This window comes from Pinus tabuliformis, chromosome J, assembly GCF_031772625.1.
Source record: "Pinus tabuliformis cultivar Carrire ecotype Pingquan chromosome J, CPIR1, whole genome shotgun sequence".
NCBI classification, from domain to species: domain Eukaryota; kingdom Viridiplantae; phylum Streptophyta; class Pinopsida; order Pinales; family Pinaceae; genus Pinus; species Pinus tabuliformis.
In genome coordinates this window covers 610,932,265-610,948,901 of record NC_142295.1, presented here as the reverse complement: position 1 = coordinate 610,948,901, position 16,637 = coordinate 610,932,265, and the positions used below count along the sequence as shown (strand labels likewise).

Below are 16,637 nucleotides of genomic sequence, written 5' to 3'. Positions count from 1 at the left end.
GAGATCAACACTAATTTAACAAGACTTTTCTTTTCCCAGACTATAAAAGAAAATTAATGGATTGTCGCTTATATTTTTCATAATTGAGTGAGAAGGACCAATCAACAGGCAAACCAAAGTAACAAGCACCAATATTTAGGAAGCGCTTAAAGTACAAGATCATCAGAGCTAAACCAAAACAACAAGCACCCTTATTCAGGAAGAGCTTAAAGTATAAGATCTTAAGTAAAATACTCTAATTATTTTTTTAAATATACTAGTGAATTTGGAATCTAATTTTAGTACTATATGCGAATTCCAATTCAAATTGGGTAACTATGATCTAAACATTTGAGTATATTTGATTCAAACTAGCTGACTATGATCTAAACATTCGAGTATATTTGAATAATGTACATGCTCGTGAGAGCCAATGAAAACTGTAAGAGAAATAGACGAAGTGCAGAGAACTTCTGGGAAAGAGACGAGTGTGGAACCAGCAACCCCTGCTGCAATGTAACACCGACCCTCTTGGTGCATCATTTATATGATATTTCTATGATCATCCAACAGCTAATCATTGTGTCCATTAATCATGTCGAAGTTCTCTTCCTCCTCCTGCTTGATATTACTCGACATTACAATAGGTGGCATACTGTGAAAAAGAAGATAAAATCGTTGCACGGGAGGTCTGCGAAGAAGACTTGCAGCTCAGGTATTGGAAGTTTCGGTGAGGCTTGTGCATAATTCTTCTGCATGCCCATGGATATTGCTTCTGCTACAACAAGTGTGTTTGGCCCCGTGGAGCACCCAAGATCTGTTATGCAAAATATTTCACACGGAATCATTAATTTCATCTCGTGGATACATTCTTCTAGGAAAGGATGCAGGAAACCGAGTGAAATCTCCTGCATAAAGGCATGCATTGGATCATCATAAGATAATAAATATAGTTTTAACTTTCGCATGAAAATATATGAATTTCACGGTATTCAACCTACAATGGATGTTGTAGAACACACGAGATTGGAAACCAAATCAAATGTATATTAATCAATCTCAAAGAATTATGTACATGTTGTACATATAAATACATATAGGAAACAATTGAATTAGTTCCCGGGAGTTCTTGGACTCCAATAACTACCCAAACTGACCCAAGGTTAATCCTGAGGATTAGTTATCTAATAGTCCCCCCTTAATCCGAAGGGATATACCAAAGTCCAAGAACGAGAGCTCAAAATTCAAAAATGCATCTTAGCGAAGACCTGAATGTCTCTCAGAAAATGGTTTTTAAGGATGACTACAAACCAATATGGGAGAACTCAAGGTCTAAACCAACACCAACTTTGGAACCTTCATAGCAGTTCTCAGAACAACCAAAAATGTGGTTTTAAGGTGACCACAAACTATGGAAATATCACAGTAGTTCCTTGAACAATTCCAAATATGGAAGTGTTCAATCAACTTAGTCAACTCAACTTTGACTCAGGCTCGGTTGACATCTTGAACTCGAACCTGTAGCAGACCATCAACTATTCCCCCCTCGTCGGATACAAGGTGAGAAGTAATCTTCATAACTACAACGTTGGTCATCATTCTAGAACATATTCTTTGATATGCCTTGTAAATCTTCTTGGTTGTTTTGGTCCAATTCCAAGAAGAAATCCATCAGAAATTTACCTTCTCTCTTGCAGTAGACTTCTTTCTCGAACATCTATCACTTTTTGCAATGCTCACATGGGTGAAGATCAAAACACTAATATTTCATATGTCCAACTCTGTTACATTGTTGGCATCTATCAACTTGTTCTGGAACAACACCGTCCAGAAATCAAGCTCTTCAGAATTGCATTGGTTTATCAAAATATGGTATGTGAAAAGATACATCCAGAATGTCCTCTTTGTAACCTATTGTGGCCACCAACAACCCCCCTCTCATTTAAGTGTCATCCGAAATACTAAATGTGTGGGGACCCTTAGTTAAAATTTAGGAAAAGAAAAAGTAGTGCTTAAATTCCTTTTTCGCAAATAAAGTTACTATCGTAAGCTTAGGAAACTCCTTGGAATACTTCAAACCTAAGTTTATGATAAGGGAAAAATCTTTAAAAAATCGCATCGTAAAACGGTAGTAGAACGCCACCATTCAAGTGCAATCCCGGCATGTGCGAGATTGTGGTATTGAACAACTATCGCGTCGCAATAAGAAAAACTTATAAGAAATACTTCAGAATTTACCGATTTGCGATGACGCCAATCGCAAGATCGCATATCGCAGGAAACAGGTTAACGAAATTTGTCATACATAAAACTTCTGCGATCTGCGATATTGCGATATTGCGATAAGGCGATGGTTGCGATGTTAGGCCAGATCAATGCTGCGATGTTATATTTGTGCGATTTTACGATATTGCGACGTTGCGATATGCGATGGTGCGATCTGCGATGTTGCAAAGCAAATCGCAAAATCGCTCCATCGCAGATCTTTCGGGCACGATATTCAAGAAAAGCTATTTTCCATAAGCTGACACATGATTATGTGCTTTAAATGCTAATAAAGGAGTTAGTTGTCAGTTATTAATAAAATATGAACGCATGCTTTTCAAAGAATCACTTCACGTAAGGTGGTGTATTTGGTATGTCTGCGGCATTTAAAACTCTCCCATCACCCTTCCTGGTCATTCATTTCCACTTCACTTGTGAATTGCAGGAACGGAGAACGGAGGACGATACAAAGCAATACGCAGGTTGAAATGGGAAAGAAAAACAAAGCCCCGAGCTCCGAAGAAAAGGAAATGGCACCTTTGTATACAGACACGGCTTGTAACAGAGACGCAGGAATAGCTACGTGGGAAGGCATGTACAGTCTGCTCGAAGAGGAGAATCCCAGAGTAATGAAAGTTACTGCTGTTGCGGGCTCACAGAGTTCTTCTGAAGCATCCCTAGAAGAGCTAGCGTGCTCATTTCTACATCGGATAGCAGCAAGGCCCAAAATTCTCCCATACACAGACATGGTCAAGTGGATACTTGATAGCGCAGAAATAAAAAATAGACAGTTCAAGGTTCATGGTCAAGGGCTCATCGGGTCATTCGCTGCGCAGGATTTAAAGCTCATATATCATCTTCCTGAGCCACAGGCAACTTATAACATTCAATTCATAGAAAAATTCGTGAAGGAGAACCAAAACCTGTTAGAAACCACCAAAGACTGGTCCAGGAAAGACGAACCGCTCAAGAAAGATAAACACGGTATGTACAGTACTGGTTCCCTTACCTCCCCATATTGCTTTGCTGCTGCCATGCTCTGTAGAATATTTGGAATGCTACCATGTTCTACCTTTGTATATCCCTGATAAACTCCTAGCTCGAGAAATTGCATATCAAACCTGTGGAGAAGGCGGCCTAACTAAATACTTAAAGGACAAAAAGAAGGCTATATGGCCACAGTTTCCTGTGGCTTGTGGGACCTTTTCGCTATTTGATGTAGGTCACGCATTCAATGAAGTACAAAATATGACGTGTTTACAAGTATTTAAATTCTCGGGAAGACCATTTGACCTGAATGAGGTTGCCCAAAATTTCACAACTACAGTCAAGACAAAAGTGTTCGTTGGGAAAAAAGATTTATTTGATGATATATTCCAAGATAAAAGCTCACTTCAAGAGATTTTAATCGAAGCCCAATTGCAATTGTCTCCAGAAGACTTTCAAAAGTTCATGGTATACAGAGAAAGGAGATTAGCCAGTATTCCTCTAGAAAAGCTATGACTGTCTGCAAGAGAACCAACTTCGAGCGTTAGTCTCAGTGGGAGTTCAAGCACTAATGGATCTAAAGCCAAGTCTGAATAAGAAATGCTTGAACACTCTAAAAGATCTGGAAATGACCAAGATAGGAGCGAAGAGTCAGCTAAGGATACCGCTCAGTCAATGGAACTTCTACAACAGCAGGTTATTGCCTCCCCGCAAAGAGATCCTCCTCCTCTCGTCATTGAAGCACCACCAGTCACGACCGAATTAGATAAGGAATGGGAAACCTTCAACGAACTATTCAATCTTGAAGGACAAGCCCTAAAAACACCTGTGAGCAATACACAGGTAGCACAAGAAGTAGTCACAACAATAGTCAGCGATGTCTCAGATATGGAGCATATTCCTATTGCTCCATCTTCTGAGCTTATACTTAATATAGAAGAAATTCCCCCTTTGGACATATTTTATAGTCCCCAACATAAAGCAGTGGTAAGAAGACAAAGAAAGAAAAGGAAATTAGAAAATACACTCTCTCAAGATGCAGAGAAATTAGACGTCTTGTGGAAGGATCCCACCAACAATTCGACTGAAAATCTCACCAAACTATCTCAGATCGCAGGAGCGTACGCCTCTGCGACTATTGATAAAGCATCGGAAGTACAACAGTTGTTGAAAGAACGGGAAGATCAAATACAAGTACTGCAACTACAATTGCAACAAGCCAACACCAATAATGAGGCACACAAACAGCTTGAAAAGTTGCAGGAGGACTTCCAGCAAATGCAGATAGGTTATCAGAAAAGTTTGGATGAGAAGGGAAAACAGTTACAGGATTTACAAGAGATGCACAAGGACGACCCTAAGCTTACAGAGTTTATGTCGGAATCTATTTCCTTGAATGAACAATTACTGTAGCAGCAAGAAGTGTTGGGCCAAAAGATATCGCAGTGGAATTATTATTGCGAAATGAGTGATAAGATCACTAATCAAGTGGTCGACTTACGAAGTGACTATGATCTGATTGATAAACGGGTGACTGAGTACTTGGCTTGGCAGGATGAAGACGAGGGAAAAAGAGCAGGCACACCAAGGATAAATGAGAACCATAAAGAGATGCTCTTTAACAAGTGGGATGATCAAATCAGGGAGGCAGAACAAGCGGCAGAAACAGCAGCCACGACAGCAAGCAGTTTTATTGACTGTGTAAATGAGAACTTGCACAGGGAAAATTTGATCGCAGAAACCACCCCGGGATATTTACCGAACAAACTACAACTAGAGGCGGAATGGAAACTGAGAGCGCAAGAAAAGGAAAAAGCAATTCAAGCGCTGAACAGGTTAAATTGGGAATGTTACTGGACATACTTGGTAAAGCCGCATAGTCAGTGGATGACTGTGAAGTGTATCATAAATGCGGCCGAAAAGATGGTACCAGCTCTCATCGATTCCGTTTTCTCAGCCCAGCTCAAAGCAGAATTCAGCCAACCAACTCTCCTTAAACCAATGCTGAATACATGCAGTTTTAAAGATCAGATACAAAAGTAGTTTAGTTCTGAATTTAATTTTCACTTTAAGTTTTTCTTAGAAAAAGGGCGGTCATTTTAAACCGCATCCTAAATTTTTGTAAATAAGCTATTATTAGATTTAGAATGTAGTATTTAAACCCTTCTCATGCATTTAGAGAGGGGTCCAGAAATTTATCAAAAACTTGTCCTTAGAACATGCACTTTTGCACCCTCAGAGGAAGTTTTGGTGAATGAATGGATCAAGATTTGTTAATGTTTGCATTTGATATCTGCTACTGATGTTGCACTTCTGTAATCTTAGTGGATGTTAGAGCAAGGAGAGATAAATCATTGTTGCTTGAAGCTTATGACTAGGATTAGTCATAAATGGTACTTTTATTTCTTGACCATTTATGCTTATATGTTAAAGTGATATACAATTTTTAGTTGTTTATGTATTATTGCATGAATGCTTGAGTTATCATTTGCACTTTTGTACGGTGATAGCTATTTATTTATGCCTAATGTATGAATAGCTCATTATGCGATATGTTGTTCACAACTGTTTCGTCTAAATTTTTATGCGAAGTGGTTCATCTTGATTGATTTCCTTTCTTATAATCGCTTAATGATCTTTATTATCAGTTGTTATTTGAAATCTTTTTAGATCGCATAATAGAAGAATTACATCCCGGGTTAGTATAGATTTAGATGTGCTGTTTATTAGATTACAATAGCATAGAATTAGATTAAAGTTTGAATCAGAATAGCTTAGATAGGAACTGTTAGATCAACAACATCAAATTCTACACACACACACATAGATTGGGAAACTGGTCCCATTATCCCCAGTCGGACCCGCTATACCAAACGGATAAGGAGCTGCCAACCAAGGTCCGGACCGGGAGGGTATCCCCCTTGTTGTAGACCCGATTTTCGGGGCTTCAACATATTTGGCGCTAGAAGGAGGGCCTGAAACATGTTGTCTATTGGGGTTTGTTTTCAATTGTAAAATTCGAATTAGGATGGCTTCTTTTAAACTTCCCATCTGGAGTTGTATCCATGTTCGTGCCTCTTCCAACACTCCACCCGAAGTGGTAAGACTCTTGTCTTAGGTAAAATTTAACGGTAAGAGAAATTCTTCTGATTTTAATCATGCCCTTCAATTTATTCAAAATGTTTCAAATTCAAATTTTCAAGGAATTGATGAAGGCATTTTATGCAGAATTTTTACTCTCACATTTGTAGCGGAAGCTAGAAACTGGTGTAGAACCCTCCCAGTTGCCTCAATTCATAGCTGGGACCAATTTGTTACGGCTTTCATTTGTAAATTTGATTGCTATGATTATGATCAGGTATATGATGAAATTGAATATCTACGCAAAGAAGATGAGTCTGTTAGAGATTTTGATATTCAATTTCATCTTAATTGTTTGAAATATGATGTTGAGAATGAACTCATGAATGAAGAATCATTAGATTGTGTTGATCATAATTATTCTCTGCCTCCTATCCCCGATCCAGTAGAAATTAGTCCAAGCTTTGTTCCATTTTCTTCTAATGTAAATGAGAAATCCAATTTGGATGTGCAAATAAGTCATGATGAAGAAACTTCCCAAGGCTTAGGGGACATGTCTGATCCAATACAAGAAGACAAAAGCAGCAATGTTGGAAGAAACCCCGCCTTGGAATCAGAAAGCAACTTTGAGACAAAGTCAGATAATATGATTGCAACTCGACAAATGCAAATGCCAAGGTTAGAACAGCAAAGTAATCCTCTTCCAAAAAACATGAGCACACAAAGGTATGATCTAAAACCTGAAGCCTATGATGAATGTGATGAACACGAGTTTTCACAGGGAGATATTTTTAAATGCATTATTTCAGAGTCACATTTTTCTCTTTATCCTGATATTTTTAATGATGATAATTCCCCCTCAGTATTAACGATATCTCAGAAAGCACAGAGGATCATCCAAATGAATCACCATTAGGTTTTCAAGATAGAGAAGCAGCTATAGAACACCCTTTTGTCATTTACAAACATGAACAGCTTGACCCTCCTTGTTTGAATATACTGGATGAAAAAGAACAATCTAGGGAATCCTGTGAAGTCATTTATGATAGCTACTTTGATGTTGAAAATGTTGATTTATCTCAAGTGAATCATCAGAAATCTGAGAATGACAGATATTCTAATTCAAGAATTATTTCAGCCGATCCTCATTCCAAAATAGCAGATCATCTGCGTGATTTCACTACCCAAAAGAGTATTCCAATCTATGATTCATATCATGAACAAACCTTCACGCCTGTTCACAATCATAATTTGTTTTCTAATTCACAAGATGGAATTCGAAATGACTCGAATCCCATAATTCTGGCCAATCCTTGTGAAACAGAAAATATTTCAAAACGATCCCAGTTGTGCTATAACACTAGTTGTACAGATAGTCATTGCATTCTTTTTCGTTTGCACTCATTGTGTATAAAACCGGATTTTGCTTTAAATTTTAATTTTCAGACTCTTGATAGATTACTCTGGCATACTGAGCACCTTACCGACAAACATTCGAGTGATGTTCTACCATTTTGGAAAATTGAAGTTTGTCGAAGGAATGTAGAACTTTTTCAATTTCAATTCCAATCAATATCAATTTTTCTTGAAAAACTTCTATCTTATCCAAAACAACATCAACAAAAGAAGGTATTTTTGGAGAATTGCCAACAATTCAAGTTAATTGATAATTGTCCTTTGAGAAATTTCCATCCATTCTTCATTGATTCATTCAGGGAGATATATTTGGAAACTTTCGTTTCATTAAAAATTGTCAAAGGCCCAACTTCCACACATAATAAAAATAATAGGATACAGGCTATTAAATCCAAAAAATCATATTCGCAACCCAGCATGTCATCTTTCCTATTGAACGATTACCAATCCATAATGGAAACTCATCCTGATTTTTATGATCCAATAGGTATCCAATTGGAAAGAAAATTTCATGAGAAGGAGATTTCAGGCAGAATTCTGACAATAATTACGCTTTCTAATTCCACATTTAACGTTTTCAGTTCAGTAAAAAATTTATTCCTAATACTAATATTTGAAATGTATACACATGTAGGAATAAAAATGGAAAGATGGTTACACTGGAAATATCATTATACCTAGGCAATTTTGTGTGTATAGTTAAAATAGGAGTAGAATTAATTTAGCTAGGTTGTCAGGTGGATAGTTTATTTTTAACAGTTTGCAGCCAAAATAAAAGAAGTAATTAGCCCTATTCATATCCAAGGGAATAGTTGCCTTTCATTTCCTTAAAAATGTTTTTTCCATAATAAAATCTGTTGTTGTTAACAACATTTGACATTTACTAAAAGATACCAATTCTCTTTCAGATTTTCAGCCTTTCGCTTGTATAAATAGCAAATCTTTTGGAAAGCTGATCTTTATTATTGATAGATACAGTTAAAAACTTTAGCCTAGATATGATACTAGTTTCAACTTCAAAAAATTTGATGAAAGCAACCTTTAGTGAAGAAATTGTTTTATCTCAGTACAATGAAAGGTATCAATAACAAAATAAAGATTCTCTGTAGAACAGTTGTTTCCAAAAAACTCTATTATTGTCGTCCAGAGCTATCTTAAGGAAACAATGACTTCCTCCCTGCTAAGGAAATCACAACTTTCAGAGGAATAACCCAAGGATACACTTTATCTTGAAGAATAAGAGGTCTCATCACGAGCCGGCTTATCATTATCACAAATATTATAACTTGCTGACTTTGCCAATACTGTACACCACAACAGGGCAATGACTCAAGATTGTTGCAATCAAAAGACAAGGGGTCTCATCACGAGCTAGCTTGTTCAGCAAAGTTATAAATCAAGTGAATGACTATGTCATAATTTGGATACCAAACCAAGACATTGTTCTTTAAGAATAAAAAGAAAATCAAAGCAATAAGTGTGGATATGGATTCTTCTTTGAAAGTTGTAGGCCACCTTAAGTAGGATACATGATCATTGCTGGGTAACAGGTAACCCTGTCAAGGCTATAAATGCCTGCTGGCAGCAGAGGCTCTACCTACGACAAATGAGCATATTTAAAACTGGTTTACAGAGGAGACTTTGTTTTATCTTTACAAGACCAAGTAATGGCTGATGTAAATACAAGGACTAGCCTGAGGAAGCAAATAGTCAAAGTAGAAAATGGTTGAAACAAGATATCATTGACGGTTTAGAGCGTAATGTACTCTATCTTTCCATAACAAAGTTTAATTTTCTGAATTTTTTTTTGTTTTGGAAGTTTGAAAAATTCAATAGAAAAACAGAGATAACTGGTTCTTCCAAGTGAATCGCCAATTGTTGTGGCCACCAACAACCCCCCTCTCATTTAAGTGTCATCCGAAATACTAAATGTGTGGGGACCCTTAGTTAAAATTTAGGAAAAGAAAAAGTAGTGCTTAAATTCCTTTTTCGCAAATAAAGTTACTATCGTAAGCTTAGGAAACTCCTTGGAATACTTCAAACCTAAGTTTATGATAAGGGAAAAATCTTTAAAAAATCGCATCGTAAAACGGTAGTAGAACGCCACCATTCAAGTACAATCCCGACATGTGCGAGATTGTGGTATTGAACAACTATTGCGTCGCAATAAGAAAAACTTCAGAATTACCGATTTGCGATGACGCCGTTCGCAAGATCGCATATCGCAGGAAACAGGTTAACAAAATTTGTCATGCATAAAACTTCTACGATCTGCGATATTGCGATATCGCGATAAGGTGATGGTTGCGATGTTAGGCCAGATCAACGCTGCGATGTTATATTTATGCGATTTTATGATATTGCGACGTTGCGATGGTGCGATCTGTGATGTTGCGAAGCAAATCGCAAAATCGCTCCATCGCAGATCTTTCGGGCACGATATTCAAGAAAAGTTATTTGCCATAAGCTGACTCATGATTATGCGCTTTAAATGCTAATAAAGGAGTTAGTTGTCAGTTATTAATAAAATATGAACGCGTGCTTTTCAAAGAATCACTTCACGTAAGGTGGTGTATTTGGTATGTCTGCGGCATTTAAAACTCTCCCATCACCCTTCCTGGTCATTCATTTCCACTTCACTTGTGAATTGCAGGAACGGAGAACGGAGGACGATACAAAGCAATACACAGGTTGAAATGGGAAAGAAAAACAAAGCCCCGAGCTCTGAAGAAAAGGAAATGGCACCTTTGTACACATACACGGCTTGTAACAGAGACGCAGGAATAGCTACGTGGTAAGGCATGTACAGTTTGCTCGAAGAGGAGAATCCCAGAGTAATGAAAGTTACTGTTGTCGCGGGCTCACAGAGTTATTCTGAAGCATCCCTAGAAGAGCTAGCGTGCTCATTTCTACATCGAATAGCAGCAACGCCCAAAATTCTCCCATACACAGACATGGTCAAGTGGATACTTGATAGCGCAGAAATAAAAAATAGACAGTTCAAGGTTCATGGTCAAGGGCTCATCGGGTCATTCGCTGCGCAGGATTTAAAGCTCATGTATCATCTGCCTGAGCCACAGGCAACTTATAACACGCAATTCATAGAAAAATTCGTGAAGGAGAACCAGAACTTGTTAGAAACCACCAAAGACTGGTCTAGGAAAGACGAACCGCTCAAGAAAGATAAACACGGTATGTACAGTACTGGTTCCCTTACCTCCCCATATTGATTTGCTGCTGCCATGCTCTGTAGAATATTTGGAATGCCAGATATCAACAAATTTTCATCTGAATGGTTACCATTACTAGATGCTGCCACAAATGCCACTATTGTAGATTGGGCCAAAATTTTATCTGATAACCTAATCACGGCTATTGCCAGTTACCGGTCCAAAAGAGCTACGTCTCAAAGGATCTATCCTCCTTTTTACCTAGCCGAATATGTTATGGATTCAATATGTTATGTTTCTAAGTTCCCTGTTATGGGTTGGAAGTGGACAACCCAAGATCCCTTACCCATCCATGTCTATCATAAGATATTGTGGGACTCTCAGTTCACTCCATATTTCTACCAGATTTGTCACAGACTTATGCTGCCCTTGTATAGGATGTTGTATGATAAAGAACCCCTGAGGTGCTCACCTGAAGCACAGATAGATATCCTCCCCATCGCAAGATGGTTCGGAGAAGAATTGTTCACTTATGTTAGGGTATTTGGAAGTACTGCACCCCCTCATGTTCTACCTTTGTATATCCCTGATAAACTCCTAGCTCGAGAAATTGCATATCAAACCTGTGGAGAAGGCGGCCTAACTAAAGACTTAAAGGACAAAAAGAAGGCTATATGGCCACAGTTTCTTGTGGCTTGTGGGGCCTTTTCGCTATTTGATGTAGGTCACGCGTTCACTGAAGTACAGAATATGACGTGTTTACAACTATTTAAATTCTCGGGAAGACCATTTGACCCGAATGAGGTTGCCCAGAATTTCACAACTACAGTCAAGATAAAAGTGTTCGTTGGGAAAAAGGATTTATTTGATGATATATTCCAACATAAAAGCTCACTTCAAGAGATTTTGCGCGAAGCCCAATTGCAATTGTCTCCAGAAGACTTTCAAAAGTTCATGGTATACAGAGAAAGGAGATTAGCCAGTATTCCTCTAGAAAAGCTACGACTGTCTGCAAGAGAACCAACTCCGAGCGTTAGTCTCAGTGGGAGTTCAAGCACTAATGGATCTAAATCCAAGTCTGAACAAGAAATGCCTGAACACTCTAAAAGATCCGGAAATGACCAAGATAGGAGCGAAGAGTCAGCTAAGGATACCGCTCAGTCAATGGAACTTCTACAACAGCAGGTTATTGCCTCCCCGCAAAGAGATCCTCCTCCTCTCGTCATTGAAGCACCACCAGTCACAACCGAATTAGATAAGGAATGGGAAACCTTCAACGAACTGATCAATCTTGAAGGACAAGCCCTAAAAACACCTGTGAGCAATACACAGGTAGCACAGGAAGTAGTCACAACAATAGTCAGTGATGTCTCAGATACGGAGCATATTCCTATTGCTCCATCTTCTGAGCTTATACTTAATATAGAAGAAATTCCCCCTCTGGACATATTTTATAGTCCCCAACATAAAGTAGTGGTAAGAAGACAGAGAAAGAAAAGGAAATTAGAAAATACACTCTCTCAAGATGCAGAGCAATTAGACGTCTTGTGGAAAGATCCCACCAGCAATCCGACTGAAAATCTCACCAAACTATCTCAGATCGCAGGAGCGTACGCCTCTGCGACTATTGATAAAGCATCGGAAGTATAGCAGTTGTTGAAAGAACGAGAAGATCAAATACAAGTACTGCAACTACAATTGCAACAAGCCAACACCAATAATGAGGCACACAAACAGCTTGAAAAGTTGCAGGAGGACTTCCAGCAAATGCAGATAGGTTATCAGAAAAGTTTGGATGAGAAGGGAAAACAGTTACAGGATTTACAAGAGATGCACAAGGACGACCCTAAGCTTACAGAGTTTATGTCGGAATCTATTTCCTTGAATGAACAATTACTGTAGCAGCAAGAAGTGTTGGGCCAAAAGATATCACAGTGGAATTATTATTGCGAAATGAGTGATAAGATCACTAATCAAGTGGTCGACTTACGAAGTGACTATGATCTGATTGATAAACGGGTGACTGAGTACTTGGCTTGGCAGGATGAAGACGAGGGAAAAAGAGCAGGCGCACCAAGGATAAATGAGAACCATAAAGAGCTGCTCTTTAACAAGTGGGACAATCAAATCAGGGAGGCAGAACAAGCGGTAGAAACAGCAGCCACGGCAGCAAGCAGTCTTATTGACTGTGTAAATGAGAATTTGCACAGGGCAAATTTGATCGCAGAAACCACCCCGGGATATTTACCGAACAAACTACAACTAGAGGCGGAATGGAAACTGAGAGCGCAAGAAAGGAAAAAGCAATTCAAGCACTGAACAGGTTAAATTGGGAATGTTACTGGACATACTTGGTAAAGCCGCATAGTCAGTGGATGACTGTGAAGTGTATTATAAATGCGGCCGAAAAGATGGTACCAGCTCTCAACGATTCTGTTTTCTCAGCCCAGCTCAAAGCAGAAGTCAGCCAGCCGACTCTCCTTAAACCAATGCTGAATACATGCAGTTTTAAAGACCAGATACAAAAGCAGTTTAGTTCTGAATTTAATTTTCACTTTAATTTTTGCTTAGAAAAAGGGTGGTCATTTTAAACCGCATCCTGAATTTTTGTAAATAAGCTATTATTAGATTTAGAAAGTAGTATTTAAACCCTTCTCATGGATTTAGAGAGGGGTCCAGAAATTTATAAAAAACTTGTCCTCAGAACATGCACTTTTGCACCCTCAAAGGAAGTTTTGGTGAATGAATGGATCAAGATTTGTTAATGTTTGCATTTGATATCTGCTACTGATGTTGCACTTTTGTACTCTTTGTACTCTTAGTGGATGTTAGAGCAAGGAGAGATAAATCATTGTTGCTTGAAGCTTATGACTAGGATTAGTCATAAATGGTACTTTTATCTCTTGACCATTTATGCTTATATGTTAAAGTGATATACAGTTTTTAGTTGTTTATGTATTATTGCATGAATGCTTGAGTTATCATTTGGCACTTTTGTACGGTGATAGCTATTTATTTATGCCTAATGTATGAATAGCTCATTATGCGATATGTTGTTCACAACTGTTTTGTCTAACTTTTTATGCGAAGTGGTTCATCTTGATTGATTTCCTTTCTTATAATCGTTGAATGATCTTTATTATCAGTTGTTATTTGAAATCTTTTTAGATCGCATAATAGAAGAATTACATCCCGGGTTAGTATAGATTTAGATGCGCTGTTTATTAGATTACAATAGCATACAATTAGAATAAATTTTGAATCAGAATAACTTAGATAGGAACTGTTAGATCAGCAACATCAAATTCTACACACACACACATAGATTGGGAAACTGGTTCCATTATCCCTAGTTGGACCCGCTATACCAAATGGATAAGGAGCTGCCAACCAAGGTCCGGACCGGGCGGGTATCCCCCTTGTTGTAGACCCGATTTTCGGGGCTTCAACATAACCCAAACCAGTTCTGTGTTTATTGTGTCTAATCTCTTCCCATGGCCTTATGAAAGTTTTGGGAATATCAGGCTTCTCATAAGAACTTTCAGTTGCATTTCCTTTTGAAACCACTGCATTACTCTGATTATTTTCTGATTGATGATCGGGCTCAAACAAACTATTATTCTGAACAAGAACAAGTTTAAAATTCTTCTTTTGCAGTTCTTCTCGCTGAAACTGGGATTCTAGCTCCAAAAATTCAATTTTGTTTTTTGCATTTTGCAAACAGGAGTGGATGTGAGAAAGTGTGTCTTTGTTGACTTGGACACTGTTATGAACTATGGATGACATTAAACTGCGTAATAACTGCAACAAATCATCGACTTTGACCATTTTCTCCAACAATCAACTTTGAAAAAAGGGGTGTCGACTACCACCGAAAATGCACCCAATATAAACAAATTTACGATGAATTAACCGGGTGTCGGGTTCAATCGAAAATGCACCAAATATTAAGAAATTTATGATGAATTAACTGGGTGTCGGGTTCAACCGAAAATGCACCCGTTTACAAAGAAGATTCAAGAATAAAGAGATTATATAGTTGCAACTACACAATTAGGAACTTTTATCTTTGCTCCATACAATGAATACCATGAAAACTCAAGTTTGTTGTGAGTTATATCCAATATGCATGAGTTGAAAATTTATCAAATAGTGACATGCTCAGGGTCGCCAACCGATGGAAACCGAAATCATGTTCACAACCTCCAAAAATATCTCCCAAAATTAGCTTAAAAAAAAATATTTTTCAAAATTGTCTCTATAAAAATTTGAACTTGAGACCTTCAATAAACCAAATAACTATATAAACTTCACCAACCATAATGTCATTTTTTCTTCTTGATTTTATATCCATAAACTTTACCTCCAAAAATATCTCCAAAAATTAGCATTAAAAAAAAAATCTTTCAAAATTGTTTCTATAAAGATTTGAACTTAAGACCTTCAATAGACAAAATAACTATATAGTATTCACTAACCACAATGCTATTTTCTCTTCTTGATTTTATATCCATAAACTTTGTTATTTAAACTTCAACAAAATCAAAATCAAAACTTGATGTCATTCCCCAGAAGCTTCTTTTCTCCACTTGCCACCAATCAAAATTATTCCATTTAATGAAAATAAGAGAAGGAAGGAGCAAGACTTAGAACTTCTTTTATCTTAGCTCCTTTTATGTAAAGTATTTATTTTTTTGTTTTTTTCACACTTCACATAAAAATTACTTTTTATCTTGGCTCCTTTTAGGTAAAGTTTGTTGGTTGACTTTAATCTTTTAATAGTGAATTTTACATGTGAACCTAAGAGTTGCTCCTTACTCCTGGGTGTGAATTTTACATGTGAACCTGAGAGTTACTCCTTACTCCAGGGTATTTTTTATTCCTTTCTCAATTTAAAGAAAATATTCACAGCTTTCTCAAAAATTAACGTTCACATTAGAAATTATTTTTTACATAATTTTCAAATTTCACCGCAATTTAATGTGAATGCCATTTCTTCCATGCTTACCGACTTCTTCTACGTTATAGCGAGTTACTCAATGGTCTGAGATTTCGTTGCAAAATTCTCATAGTCCCCTCCACACGCGGTTGTAATCTTAGCATAGTTAGTTACTCACTAGTTTGAGATTTCGCTGCAAAATTTTCACAGTCCCCTTCACACTGGGCTGCAATCTACGTCCACCCAATATATAAACTGACAAAATCTCTTTTTTAAATCCAGGGCAACTAGAAAATTGACCACTCTTCAATTAAAAATTTAATTCAAACCACCAAAAATATATATATATTTCATTTTAAGTATCCTTCATAAATCCTTCAGTAAAAACTTTGTATCCTTCACAAATCTTTCAGTAAAAACTCTAGTTTGCAGTAAATATAAATATTACCCTTCATAAACTTTTCTTACTATGATTAAACTCCTGTCATAAATGAAAATACTATCTTTCAGAAATTTCACTGTGAATGCAAATACTATTTTTTAGAAATTTCACTATAAGTAAACTCTTGTTTGAAGTAGTAAACACAATAAAGCCTTCCATAATTAAAATAAAAAGCCGCCCTTGGGTGCATGGAACTTAGAGTTTTAGCAAACAATCCAACAATTATTGGTATTCAACTCAGTGTTGGAAATTTGTATTGAGAACAACAAGCACTCAAAACTCCAACATGTATTCTAACTTCCAAGGATATGTTAAAAAAAATGCCACTAAATTTCTCCAATCGTCTTTCATTATGACT

The 16,637-nt window shown here is 37.3% G+C and overlaps 1 protein-coding gene across 2 annotated transcripts in view; it reads right to left on the bottom strand.

Annotated features, from left to right (window-relative positions):
- The window catches only part of LOC149228443 (putative methyltransferase TCM_000168), a 43,766-nt gene that overhangs the window by 25,833 nt on the left and 1,296 nt on the right, over positions 1-16,637 (bottom strand). The gene's annotated exons all lie outside the window — the stretch shown is intronic.